Raw genomic sequence first — 15,469 nt, 5'->3', positions numbered from 1 at the left:
TTATTTCTGGTCAAGGTCACGGTAAGGCTGGATTCTATTCCAGGCAGCAAGGGCACAAGTTCATTACCGGTCCGTCACAGGGCACACGCATGCACACACACATCCATACATGTCATTGAGGGCCACGGGGACACCGGGGTACCAAGAGGAAACCAAAGTGACCTTTCTTTATACAACCATATTCGGTCATAATCCATTAGTGTACACATACAGAAAATATGCATGAAATGAATGGTCTGCATTTATATAGCGCTTTTCTACTCCTACAAGCACTCAAAGTGCTTTACAATACATGCCTGACATTCACCCATCCACACACTGGGGGCAGAGACTGCCATGCAAGGTGCCAACCTGAACACCGGGAGCAATTTGGGGTTCAGTGTCTCGCTCAAGGACACCTTGATGGGGTCAGGAGGAACCAGGGCTTGAACTGGCAACTCTCAGGTTCTACCTCCTGCGCCACTATCTTCCCCAAACTGGACCATTGCTACAGGAGATGTGTACTATTTTGGCACATGGGGACCGTTACACGTCCTGTCATCTTTACAGATTAACCCACAGCGGATAGGCAGAGATGTCCCCTGAATCACTTTGTTACCGTTTCCTACTGGATGGTGCAGTAGAGTGTCCATGCTGAATGTCTGATACTGTCATGTGTTGATGAATATTTTATATACATATTTATATTTATACTGTCCATGTAACAAAAACATAGTGATATCTATATATTTTTGTCTTAAGCAATCAGTTACAGTACATGTCAGGTGAACGATATGTAAGTCATGCTTTATAATTTCACTTGCCATTTATTTTCTATTTCCTGAGCCATGTCTGGACCTCGATAATACCACCACATTTGCTAAAGTGTTTAAGCAATGAGACTGAAGTCATTGAAACAAGTAGCAGAATTTTGACTTTGATATCAGTCCATCTATGAACACTTTTCCATTTAACTCAGCTTCTTTTGCACTTTGGGAAAATTTTCTGCAGACAGAAAAATGAAACTTAAATGACTCTTATGCCATATACTAGTAATGAATACATTATTGTACTGGTGCACACTTGTGTGCGTTGAGTGATACACTTACTACAGTACATGAGCCATGAGAAAGTTTTAGCGTCATGAAATCATCCTGTTAAAGTTTCTTCTGCAGTTCACACCTATTGCAATTCACACTTAATTCACTTTGGTTCACAGGAAATTTGACAAGAACAGTGAAGCTGCAGAACACATTAATTTAAGATTAGCATCTCTCTCAAAAGCATTTAGTCTGTCAAATCACATGGGGAAGAATGGATGCAGACGCTTGGTAAGAACAGGTTCATGTGCAATGTTTTTCTGAAGTGCCAAGTGTTTAACTGGAGACTGACTTACAGCTGTTTCACATCACAATTCTTCCTTTCCAATATGGGGATTATTGCAAGAATTTGGGGATTGAATTTTACTTCCAGGTTCCATTCAGAGTTTGCATTACTAGCTCCAAACACCATGTTTTTGGCATTGAAGCCTCAGTATTCCACAATGCCACACACAACCTGCTCCTCAGCTTTTTAGGCTTAAACACTACAGCAATGGAAGCTCCAATTCAGATAAGTATTTTCCAGTACAGACATGGGCAGATCCTGGCAAGGCCAAAATGGGCCATTGCCGACAGTATCTGACATATTTCTGCGGCAGTCCCACGGCGCCCCTTGAACAATGCCACCCAGTGCCAGCTTAGCCAGCCAATTTCACTTGGCCTGGAGCTCACCGTCCAAGACAAAGTGAAATTGGCTTGCTCGTGCCCTTAGAAGTACTTGCGCCCTCTGCAGTGCCGGCAGGGAACTGCTACGTGATCTAGGGGGGCATCTTCTGAGGGGGCATTGGCTTTAGCGGAGCCGACATTTAATATTATGTGGCATATTGAACAACTGAAGACTATCTTTAAAAGGTCATTTTCATTTAAATATGTTGACATTTGTAACAGGCTGAACTGTTTTTTTTTAACACTACACAAATTCTATTGTACATAATGACAATTTTGAAATATTTATAGACAAACAATACACAAAAATGAATGACATGCTAACCCTTTTGAGATAATTGTTAATTTTGAATGACTGTTAATATTGTTAATATCAACTCATACTAAATTCATATCAGAACCAAAGAGCATACAGTAGCCATCCCAATACCCCATAATGCATCACTTCCCACGCTATATGTACATACGGTGCATTGAGAAAGCATTCAGACCCCTTCACGTTTTTCAAACTTTATGTTGCAGCCATGCTAAAATCGACTAAGTTCATTTTTTCCCCACACCAATCTACACTCAATAATCCACAATGACAAGGCAGAAAGACAATTTTAGAGATACTTGTAAATGTATTGAAAATAAAAAATAAAGAACATCACATTCATTTAAGTGTTCAGACCCTGTATGAAGTACTTAGCTGAAGCACCTTTTGCAGTGATTACAGCCTCGAGTCTTCTTTGGTATGACGTGACAAGCTTTCACATCTGGATCTGGGGATTTTTTGCTGTTCTTCTCTGCTGATCCTCTCAAGCTCAGCTGGTTTGGCTGGGGACTGTCAATGGCCAGCTATTTTCAGGTCTCTCTGGAGATGTTCAATTGGGTTCAAGTCCAGTCTCTAGCTGGGCCACTCAAGGACATCCACAGAGTTGTCCTTAGCCACTCCTGCATTGTCTTTGCTTTGTGCTTAGGGTCATTGTCCCGTTGGAAAGTAAACCTTCAGCCCAGCCTGAGGCCCAGAGTGCTCTGGAACATGTTTCCATTAAGGATACCCCTGTACTCTGTTCCAGTAAGCTTTCCTTCAACCACGACTTGCCTCCCAGTCCCAGCTGCTGAAACAAAAAGCCCACAGCATGTTGCTGTCACCAGCATGTTTCACCACTGGGATGACATTGCCCAGGTGATGAGTGGCACCTTCCTTCAGACATGATGTTTAGAATTGAGGCCAAGCAGTTCAATACTGGTTTCATCACATCAGTAAATCTTGTTTCTCTCAGTCTGAGAGTCATTTAAGTGCCTTTTTGGGCAGTTACAGTTGTCCTTCTGGAAGTTTCTTCCATCTCCCAACACAATCTCCATCACCGGTCTCCTTTCCTGACTGCTCAGTTTGACTGGGCAGCCAGTTCTGGCAATGGTCTTGGTTCTTCCAATCTTCTTCTATTTAAGTATTATGGAGACCACTGTGATCTTGGGAACCTTCAATGTGGCATTCTGTGTTTCTGTCACCTTACTCAGATCTGGGCCTCAACACAATCATACAGTATCTTTGAACTTTGCAGGCAATTCGCTTGGCCTCATGCCTTGGTTTTTTGCACAAATGTACATGGTCAACTGTAGGACCATTGCATGGACAGTTGTGTGCCTTTCCAAATCATATTCCATCAGGTAATTAACCACAGGTGGACAAACAAGGTATAGAGACCAAAGATGGATGGAGGCCACAAGAGATGATTTCAGCCAACCAGTAGATTACTTGGTGATTGTGATTCAGTGGAGTACGAAGAGTCTGGATCCAAACTAGATTAACAAATTTTTTGGTGATCTGTGTTGCCACACCACAGCGCACAACAACCAAATGTATCCTCTGCATTAAACCGATATGGGGCATAGCGGGGTGCAGCTAACTCCGCACCAAGGGAGTAGTGCTTGGGGGTGGTACCTTACTCACGGTACCTCAGGGGTCGGGGATTCAAACCAGCAATCTTTCAATTACAAGTGTGCTTACCTAACCATTAGGTCACCACTGCCCCCATCCACTAGCCTCCTCTAGTATAGAAATTTCAAAGATGATCAATTAAAATGGGTTGTTCCTTAGTGAAATTTCAAGTGTCATAGCAAAGGGTCTGTATATTTACGTTAATGTGATAATTCAAGTTTTTTTTTTACTGTTTTTTTCAGTTTATCATTATGTTGTATTGAGTGTAGATTGACATACTGGAGAAAAGTGAAATTAAACGATTATATGGCTATATAGCTATAGCAAGGCTGCAATGTGACAATATTTGAAAAAATATGAGTACTTATATGAGTACTTTTTTGAATGCACTGTATGTATGTAGGCACATGGTCATACATCATATACAATGGTATTGGGACACCCCTCTTAATTATTGAATTTGGGTGTTTCATTGTCACAAGTATGTGAAATCAGGCACCCGGCCATGCAGTCAGGTTTACAAACATTTGTAAAAGAATGATTCATTCTGAAGAGCGCAGTGAATACAAGTGTAGAACTGTCATGGGATGCCACCTTTGCAATAAGTCCGTTCTTAAAATTTCTTCCCTGCAAGATATTCCACAGTCAACTGTATGTGGTTCTATGGAAGCGTTTACGAGCAACAGAAACTCAGCCACAAAGTCGGTAGCCCACGTGCTTAGGCACAGTGCATAAATGTCACAGATGCAGTGCTGACTCACTAACTGCAGAGTTACAAACTTCCTCTGGCATTAAGCACAGGGACAAAAACTGTGCAACAGGAGCTTCACAGAATCGGCTTCCATGGCTGAGCAGCTGCATGCAAGCCTCACATCTCCAAGCACAATGGCAAGTGTGGGATGCCAGGAGAACTTTACCTGCTTGACTGCATTATGCTAGATGTAAAGTTTGGTGGAGGAGGGATAATGGTACAGTATGGGGTTGTTTTTCAGAGGTTGAGCTTGGCCCCTCAACTCCATCAAACACCTTTGGGATGAACTATAACGGAGATTATCCAACATCAATGACTGACCTCACCAATGCTCTTCTGAATGAATGGGTAAAAATTCCCACAGACACACTCCAAAATCTTGTGGAAAGCCTTCCCAGAAGAGTGGCAGCTGTTATAGCTGTAAGGGGGGGACCAGCTCCGTATTGATGCCTATGGATTTAGAATGGTACGTCATAAAATTGTGGTAGGTGCACTGGCCAGGTGTCCCAATACTTTTGTCCATATAGCGTATGTCTCTTGTTTTATTTTCTGCCAGTTTAGTGATTCTGTTTCTTGTCCACTGAACATATTAGACCAAACAGTACATGAATATCCTTCACTTTAGTGCCAAATTTGAATCATTATTCAAAGATATAATGCATTATTGTTCAAAATATAACCCCTTAATCTTAACTCTATTCCGGTGTCATTATTGGTGGCCTCTGTGACAGAGCTCTGAAAATCCCTGTCTTACTTAGTCATCCATGCAGAACTGAAGGCTAACATCCTTTCATTCTTACATTCTAGGGCAATTATGCAAAGTGCTCATTAAGAATTAGTGTCTGTTAGATTACAAGAACATCTTTGAGATTCCAAAAAGTCTGTTTTTCACTCTGGTCTACTGGAACGACCCCTTTTCCTCCATTAGGGAAGAGAAACATTGATATTCCTGTAACAGGATTCCAGCTCCACAGGTGACTTTGACATGGTAGATCAACAGATTCCCCTCAAGGAGCTTGAGATAACAGGGTCTGCCCCATGCAGCATTTCTTACCACCTACTGAAATTTCTTTCAGAATATATTCTCTATGTTCAGTCTATATATTCAGTATGGTTCTTATATCAGTAATATAACCTAGAATGACAGATGAATGGAATCAGAGACATTTATAATTATAGACTGAAAAAAAACAGCAATTTCACTTTGATTATATTGCCATTTTGGTCCAAGAAATCACATTTATCATTCAATGATGAAAAGTTTACTGGTATGCTGAGGTAAAATGTTTCAGTCAAGAAGAAAGCTATTTGAGAATGTGACTATTTTATAGTCATCACTGTTTAAGAGTGTATCAGTAGTGCACTTCGTATCACTTTTAGATTTAGTGATATTCCAAGCACCATGAGCATCTTCTGCACACAGCTCTTGTGCTGACCATAAAATTCCAGATGCTTCATTAGAGGTGGATCTCTATCATCATTACACTTTCTTGTAAGTCTGTTGTGTAGAGCATCTGTGGTGAGACATTACTGCTTTTTATTTATGTAAATCCATTGTCGTTAAAGCCAACGCCGTCAGAATTATCAAGGAACCTGGGCAACATGAACTCAGTGTAATTAGAATACATATTATACAGGACAAAGTGGCACATACACACGCCATTAACAGAAAGAGGACAAAAAGGAACCTGATTAAAATGCACATACAATTCATTATTGATTTTACTTTCCATACTTGGGGAAAAAGGTAGTTGCATATTTGACAAATTTCTAATTAACATTTAAAGTACCTATTCTGTCTTAGATAACACCAAATATCATTTTGTAATCTTTTTCTCATCATGTGGTTCTCTTTAGTATCTATGATACCGTCCTCCCATTTATTCAAGAAGGGACTTGTTTTTATATTTTGTTGAGTCACTGGAAAATCTTATTATTTTTACAACAAATTTTTAAACATTATAGCAATGTAAACATCATGCAAACTCATATTAAAAAGCCATTGCTTCTGATCTCTGTTGTCTACTAGATGTACGTTATTACATCTGTATAGTAACTGAAGAGCAGTATTTTACTCTCCCATGACCCTATACTGGATAGGAATTAGGAATATGGATGGATAGAAGTATATTGTAGGAATATTGTATACTGTAGCATATTGTGCTCATGAGAGGTTTACTAACACAAAAATGTTCTGAGGGCAGAAGGAGAAACGATTGGTTCAAAGAGGTAGCCAATCAGATTGTTTTGTGAGTGTTTTGTGACCTGTCGTGTATCAAAAATACAAGGCAAATATTTTAATTTGATATTCAAATAAATGTCAAAGGATTAGAAGGATTTTATGTCTTTGGTTAATCTAATGTAATGAAACTCAGTTAATTAAGAAGTGGAAAGTCAAAATGCAATGTCACAGATAAACCACAACAAGGCATGTAGTTATACAAAAATAATCAACGAAAACTTGGTGTAATGCCAAGTTGGTGTTAATTATTATTGTATAAGCGCACGATGAAATGGTTTATCCCGCTTATACGATGGCTAACAAACAAAATAATAATAATAATAATAATAAACTGTTAGGAAAATTATTTCAATATAGACACCTTCATAATGCATAAAAATGGTCGGTATAAGAATTCATAAAGCACTACAGCATCTTCTGTTGACAGTCATAAGGTATTGTAGTGTTGATTATAATATGTCATAAACTACAGTGAAGCTCTCGTCTATAATGCACTATAGATACTTTCATAATGCATGATAATGGTTGGTATAAGAATTTATAAAGCATTACAGCATCTTCTGTTGACAGTCATAAGGCATTATAGTGTTGATTATACTACTACTAAGCTCCAATGAAGCTCTCATCTATAATACACTCTAGATACCTGTATATGGGGTATGAAAAGTGTACAGCCTATTTAGGCACAGTAAAGACAGTGGTAGTGCATCTCAGGTCAGATATATTCTGGTAGGGTAAACAACTCCTTTTGCCAGGCAAACGTTAATAGAGAATGCGTGTATGCAAAGATCAAAGGTGTGTGTATCAGATGATATGAAATGAGATTCCACTGAGGGATACACCATCAGAGCCAGTGATTGTGGAAAGACATCACGCAGACACATGGATTTTAATTACTCAAGAGCAAAAGGGAACAAACTGCCAAAGCAAGCAGTGCCTGCCATATTACTGTAACCACAGCTTCAAACACTTGTTATGGTAATGACAGACATGCATTCATTTTAAGACAAAAGCAGAAAACACTATATTCATCTGATTTAAAAAGCTCCAAAATACACAGCACTGTTTGGCAGTGCCTCTGCACCACACTGTGTACAAACGTACAAACAAAGAAACAAAATGGAGTACTTCTTAAAAGCATCTGTCAGAAGTTTTTACAAATTTTACTCAATTCCTTTGTTGTGTTCCTTATGGAAATATTGATGTTATGGGGAAATTAGCAGCCAAGTCACATCCTAGAGTATTTGTATGCCGTGTTTCTTTAAACTGTGACAGTGCGATGCAGACAGTAAATCAAAGCGAGATTAAGCCAGACAACAACTGCACAGTATATTGGGATTTAAACTTAACAACAGGATAGCTGTCCCTTTAACTTTTAATTGTCTGTGATATGTAGATCCTGCTGAAGAGCACCTCAAATTGGTTAAGGTAACCCTGACCAGCTTAATTACCTTTTTGAAATGGACAATCCAGATTTAAAACTGGATTCATGGTATCAGTCACTGATGGCTTTATAGAGCAGCCACTGCGGTGCTATTTGTTTAGTGATCAGGAGCTTTTGAAATCAACATTATATATTGTGTTATATATTATGTACGTTTAGGGGTAACTGTGGGAGTCGTTGGCCAGCATTTTCACTCCATGCCGGGCTTGTCTAAGGATGAGAGTGGAGCGCTTGTGGTCGACACCTCTGGGGAATAAAAAACAAGAGATGGGGTCAGAACCTGAGATGAAGAAATAAGTAAAAGGTTGCGCCAGTTATAGCAATTGCTTCCTGGTATGGTCATGGGTGCTGTTATAAAGGAAGTAGTGATGCTGAGAGATGGGTGGCGCCTGGCGTGATTATTTTCCTCCAATCGTAGGGCCTTGTGGGCGGGGTTCCCTTTTTTTTTACCCAGTGAATTTTAAAGGTGAATGAGACTTGTTTACTGTCCTATGAAACACCAAGGCAGGATTTAAAAACTTCAAGAGATGGCGATATGGCCGGGTTTATTTTCTGTAGGTGCGGAAATAAATACAAGATCTTTGATTATTTATCTTCAGTGGCACAGATGGGGATTTACAAGTACTGCTGCTACTCTCTGGATTATGCTGGGGACATTTTCTAAAAAATGAAAAAAAGAGGTTTCCTTTTGAAATTAGGAAGCAGTCTTTACTGAAATGTTATTCCACTTTTCAGTTGTATGTCAGAGTACCGCATGTTAGATAAATCTGTGTATGTTGGAAATATTCTATCAAATTTAAGATGATTTACATTTGGTATATATCTCTAATAGCTGAAATCAGATATACTCTCTAAACCTATGTTTAAGAAAAATGTGCAGTAAAAATTATATGCAATTCAAAAGCAATGTTTAGCCAGGAAGGAAAAGTAAACATCTGTAACAAGATGTGGACAGTCTGTCAAAAATGGCGTAACAACCCTTGAAAGTAATGTTGCGTGATCATACACAATTTGGTATAGCCTTACCTGAGATGTGAGGACCGCAATGCATTAATAATAAGGACACGTCTGCATGACCGTGGAAAACACCTTCTTAAACAAACCAAAGATCCTGTATTTGTTTATTCATGAAAAACAATCTTGGGGTGAAGAGGCTAAAACAAAATGGCCTGAACTCTGTACAAATGAGCGATACTCAAGACCTGTTAGATTGTACCAGACAGAATGTGAGATACTTTGTCTAACAGTTCAAGGTAAACCAGTGCAAACAGCTATGAACCACTACAAACGTTACACAGACACAAGCAAAAACAAGCAATCCAGCGCTTACCTGATCAATATACAGCTAGATGAGATCAGGGGAGGGCTGGCTTCTGAAGTTTAAAACCAGTCTTTAAATTGAGGGCATCCAATAGTCTTTTCTGGTCCACAAATAGATCCTTCCTTCAGGCAGATCACTGAACCAGTCCTAGAGCACCAGATTCAGTAGAGAGAGAACAGAAAGAGAACATTGCACTATAACCGTCCTAAATAGTTTCCAAGAGGCATCTGCTGCGACAGTCTACAAAATGCTTCTTGCTTGCAACTGTAAATAAAATGCTAATGCTGCTGAGACTGTACATTTATTGCAGTGGTGGTGCATCTTGGTGGAATTAGCGATTTGTAATAGCTATGCTAATCCAGCCATCGTCTGTCAGTTGTATGCCCATGCCTCCTCAGCTACTTAGCACTGAACGGTAACACTTTTCCTGAGGAGGCACAGATAATTAGTAGCATGTCAGATACTAGCGAAGTACAAATCAAGAACAAATATAGCAGCTGCAGTAGTTCCTTCAGTAATTCGCAAAAGTTTACGGAACGAACAGACGTATTAACAAGTATAGTAACTGCTTGAGATAAAAGATGCGTTGCGATTCGTTAATGATGAATGAACATGAGAGCGGTATGTGATTAAGACTTAGTTTGCGGTTAATTAATACATAAGTAAGAGCATAAGAGTATGTTTTTTGTGCCCCCTCAAGTAAACTGTTACAGCATCGGAGCTCGGATCTTCTGATTGCAGCCAACTGAGGGTAAGAGCATTTCAACAGCTAGATTTTGACCTCTTGAGGACTCGTAAACTTATGAAGGTTCTGCTATCCACTGGACACTCAAGTATACTGGCCATATAGTACATAGGAAAATGGTCCCCATCAAAGTGTGGGTACAAGCTCTTCTCAATGTCACACTCACTCAGGTAAAGCAGGGTAATGAAGTGCTAGGCCATGCAGCTGTAGCGGCTCATTAAAAATGCAGTGCTTATTGATTAGCGGGACTCCACGAGCAAATACATGAATGAATTATCCCAGAAGTCCCAACTTCAGCCAGGAAGTTTCCCAAGGTTAAGAGAAAGCAATCCTCATAGCTTCGAGAGGCACGCGTGACAATGAGCTCATTGCGGCAGGCGATGGAGCCGCAGATTTAAAGACAGTAACTGACAGGTGATGAAGAAGCAGAGATGGCATTTCATAAAACCATGTGATGGGGAGGAGAACTGCTAAGGCCTTGTCAAAGATTCAAGCTGTAATTGTGAAGGGTGTGACTTCTGAATGTTAGCTTACCGCTCTGTCTTACAGACAGTAGTCTGCTCCTGGGAGAGCAGCATCTGTACTCTTGTAATTATCAAGGCATTGTCTAAATAAAGTAAGTTACATTTCAGATGTATTTTAAAGCCTGTTTGAAGACGTTTTCATTAGAGATCTTTGTTTTGGTAACACTGCTGTAAAGGTTTCATTTTAAAGTATGCCTTTCCATTTCAATAAATTAGTAGAGTTACACTTTAGGTTTATTTTGGATGGAATATATGCTGCAAAATTTGTTTAGAATAACTGCATAAAAAAATAGTTTTGTTTCAAATAAATATATAAAATATCTATAAAATAAGTTCCTGAAAAAACTGACAGCCAAAGTATTTTGTTTGCAGATATTAAGCATGATTAATGGATTGTTTTTTTCTTCAGAACGGAGTGTTTATCAATAACAAAAATAAGTCTGTTCTATAAATTAACCATCAATGAATGATTAAATTATCATTTCTAAATCAAATATATATTCATAACATTCTCTTTGGCGACATTCGACTAAAAGCTGCCATAAATTTATAAACATGACAGAGAACACCCAGAAGACAAATTCTTCACTACTCCCAAGTTTCAAATTGTCTTAGCATCTGACAGCCAATTAGAAGCTCTTCCTTAAAGCCAATAAAAGTCCACAGACTGCTTCAGCCTTGCTGTCAGACCCCTTGGTGCCTTTCTGGGGGTCCGTATCATTTTATTTAAAGCTTTTACAAGTAAACAAGACAGGAATGAAATGGCTGAACCAGAGCAGGGAATTATGCAGGAGGATAAAAACAATTCCTAGCAACGCAGCAGTGAAGTGCTGTCAGCACCCATAGAGATAAATGATCCCCAAGAACTCTATAAAACTCTCTCGTCTAGAGAGTACACAGATACATTAGTCATAGTAAGATAAAAAATCTAGGTTCAGAAGATGAACAACTGCCTAAATATGCATTTAAACAATAAGATGATGATGATTCTTCATCTTCTTCTTCTTCTTCTTATTATTATTATTATTATTATTATTATGTAAGAATTTTGTTAGATATGGACTGAGGTCGGTTACCTGGGTTTTCATATTTAATTCATACTACCTGTTCCTCTCCCCATAATGACTAAAATTTGCTGTGTTGTGACTTGTTTTGGCCTCAGTAACCCTGACTGCAGTGACATCTGCTCGTGTTTTGTTCATTTCCTTTGTCAAAGAAATGGTTTCTTTATTTTTATTTCTTTTAGTATTGTTCTGTGTTCCTTCACCAGCTACAGCTCTCGAAAAGGAAAATGTCAGACTGGAATTAACCGTGATTTCCTGACTAATTATGATGTCACATGGCCCTTTTCACTGCCTGCGGCAAAGAGTTTTTCACATTATTATTATTATTATTATTGTTGTTGTTATTGTTATTATTGTTATTATTATTACAGTGTTATGGTAGTTATTACAGTAGTAGTAATAGTAGTAGTCATCATGTGAAGTGTGAAGTCTGCTTTATTGTCATTTCATCCATGTAGATACTGCATACTGTAGTAGGTACTGCATACTGCGGTAGATACTGCATACTGTAGTAGGTACTGCATACTGTGGTAGGTACTGCATACTGTGGTAGGTACTGCATACTGTGATAGATACTGCATACTGTGGTAGGTACTGCATACTGTGGTAGGTACTGCATACTGTGATAGATACTGCATACTGTGGCAAGAAATAATGATGCTCCAGGACCACAGTGCAGCATACAAACTGAAAATGGCCAGGAGAAGGTTTCAACAATCAGTGTTGTGCATGAATGTGCTAAATGAGCGCTGTTCAATGAACGCGCTTTTATTTTTGCGGATTTATTTTGATAGCTATTCTGTTATGCTATGTATGTTATTTAAACTGAAAATATCCGTTTAACAGAGATGTTTCCCCTTCTCCATTCTGTGTTCATGTTACAGTTTTCACCGGATAGTTTCTGAATATATCAGAATTTAGCCCAGGACAAGAAAAAAGGCAGGTTAACAGATCAAAGTTTAATATTTTTACCTTTGACTTGCTTAGCAGAGACACTACAATACAAAGCAGTTAAGGTAATGAACAGTATTTAAAGTTCACTCGTAATGAAACTACTGAAATGTAGGATATATCTCAATAGTGGCAGATATGCCCTTGAATAATGCATTATCTAGGGTAAATTTTGGATGAAAAAAGGGCAAAAATATACTTACTGTAAAGTGAAATACTTAAGACATTTCTTTTCTTTTTAGAATACTGTGTTGTTTCAAGTGAAGTTAATGTGAAAGTGTAAATGAATGTAATTAAACTTTTACACTTTATCCCCTTGACATGAAAGTTATTCTACAGATAACCTATTGTTATTTCACTAAGGAAAAATCAGTCTATAATGTAATAATCACAGCTTATAGTTTTGCTAGGGAAGTGACAACTGAATCTCCTGAATTACAAATACAAGTTACAAGCACGGGACAGAAATTTAAATCTGCAATAATTACTTTACAAAGTTTTTTCTTTTTTTTTTCCTGGCACATATTACATTTACAGAAAATTTCAGTTGGCAGTGTGTTAAAACTTCAAGAGGAAGTAGAAAATACATAAAATGTTCTATCATCCACTATAACCTCCCTTTTCTTTTACTTTTACTGTTAAGGACTGTGGTCACACCAGACCTCCCTTATTAAGACCGTAGACTGACTCATTCTGAGGTAACCTCAGATGTACCAAGCCAACTGGGACTTATAGTCCCTCCAGCATGTTCTAAGTCTGCCCCAGGTCTTTTGCCTAGTGGGAAATTCCAGAAACAGCTCCCTTAGGAGTCGACCAGGTGGCATCCTTATAAGATGCCAAAATCACCTCGGTTGACTCCTCTCATTCTGAAATGGTCCCTCCGGATCACCCTGTCTGTGCCTGAAAACCGTGCTCAGAAACCTCATTTTGCAGCGTGTAGTCATGACCTTGTTCTTTTGCTTATTACCTAAAGCCCAAGACCATGGATAACAATAGAAACGTGTATTGACAGGTAGACAACAAGCTTCATCCAATGACCACCACTACAGACCCACTCAGTACCCGCAAAACTGCAGTCACTGAACTGATCCGCCTGTCAGTCTCATGTTCCCTCTTGCCATGACGTGTGAGCAAGATCCTGAGGCCTTAAACTCCTTCACCAAGGGCAGACAGTCCCCCATCACCCAAGGGGAGCAATCCACTCCCTTCCTAGAACAGGGGTAGGCAACCCTGATCCTGGAGTGCCGGTATTCAGCAGGTTTTCTGTCCAACCTGGTCTCTGATGAACCTCACCAGATGTCAGGCAGATAGTTACTCATCAGGTAGGACAGAATATGTGCTGGATACCAGGACTCCAGGATCAGGGTTGCATACTCCTGCTCTAGAGAGTACCATAGCCTATGAGTTAGAGGTGTTTATTCTTATTCTTCACACGTAGATTCAAACCACATAAGTTTGTGTTGGAGATCCTCTTCTAATGAGGCCAAAAGCTCAATATCATATACAAATGGCATAGTATGTGCAGGAGTATTGTGTCTTCACAAAATGTTCACAAAACTCTTGTAGACACCATTGCCATATTCCCACAAACCCCTCACAAATGCGAGATGGAGAGGAGCTGGTCCACTGTTCCACAGTCAGACCAGTATCCCGCGTTGCTCCTCTTGAATCACAGGTTCAACCATCGGGCAGAGTTTCCTCTCCAGTACCCTGGCATAGACTTCCCCATAGAGGCTGAGAAGGGTGATTCCAGTATAGCTAACATGTCAGCCATGGCACCCCAGCAACATCCTGTGCTTTCAACATCTCTGGAAAGATTTCATGTACCTCTGCAACCTTTCTACCACTGAGGCCTCTGACCATCAGAGCAACGCCGGCTGCAGTGATAGAGTCTGATCCACTAAAAAAATTCTACATATATCAGCTGGCTTGAGTTCTGGAGTGTAGCTTCCACAAACAAGGCCATAAACCTAAAATGCAGATGATTCAGATGGACGGATGGAAGGATGATTGTGGAATGGTGTGGTATATTAGCTGTGAATTCTGTCCTGTTCTATGTATAGAGTATACATCTTCTCCTCACATTGCGTGGGAGACAATGTGGACATGTCGGTTTCCTCCCAAGGTTCAAACAATTTTATAAGGAGCGTGACTTTTGAGTGGCACAGAATATTGTGTGATTAGCCAAAAGCTGGCTATATTCACAAATAGAAAAGGCATCCTGAATACGTTTTGAAGTTTATTGGTTTTAAATAAATTGTAAGTCAGTTCTTGGCAGGATGGATAAGAATTGTTATTTTTAAGGATCTTTTAGGGAAATATGTTATGATAATAAAAGTTTCAGCTTTCAATTACAATGAACAGCCTGGGGCATGTCGTGCTAACTGATCAAAACCTCGAGCACATATGACAGCTTCATTTCCATGTGAGTGCTCTGATGCATATTTATACATTCCATCTGCTCTGGAGATAGGCAAGGAGGAAAACATAAATGCATAAACAAAATTGAAATAAACTAATGATAATATTCTGTTCTGGCAAAGTGCATGTATTGACAAAATTAAAATTATGAGCTTTATGGAAAAATTATACAGTTTATAAACTACTATGACCCCTTTAAGTGAGTCAATTCAATTTTTAATCACACTTATCTGTTCACTTTTCCTCAGAACATAAATATTATTTGATATAATCTGTTGTTTATGAAGTAGGATATGTCATCAAGCTGGAGAAAAATACTGCATTAATGCAAAAT

The sequence above is a fragment of the Paramormyrops kingsleyae genome, chromosome 20, assembly GCF_048594095.1.
Source record: "Paramormyrops kingsleyae isolate MSU_618 chromosome 20, PKINGS_0.4, whole genome shotgun sequence".
Taxonomy (NCBI): domain Eukaryota; kingdom Metazoa; phylum Chordata; class Actinopteri; order Osteoglossiformes; family Mormyridae; genus Paramormyrops; species Paramormyrops kingsleyae.
Note: the sequence above shows the minus strand (reverse complement) of the source record.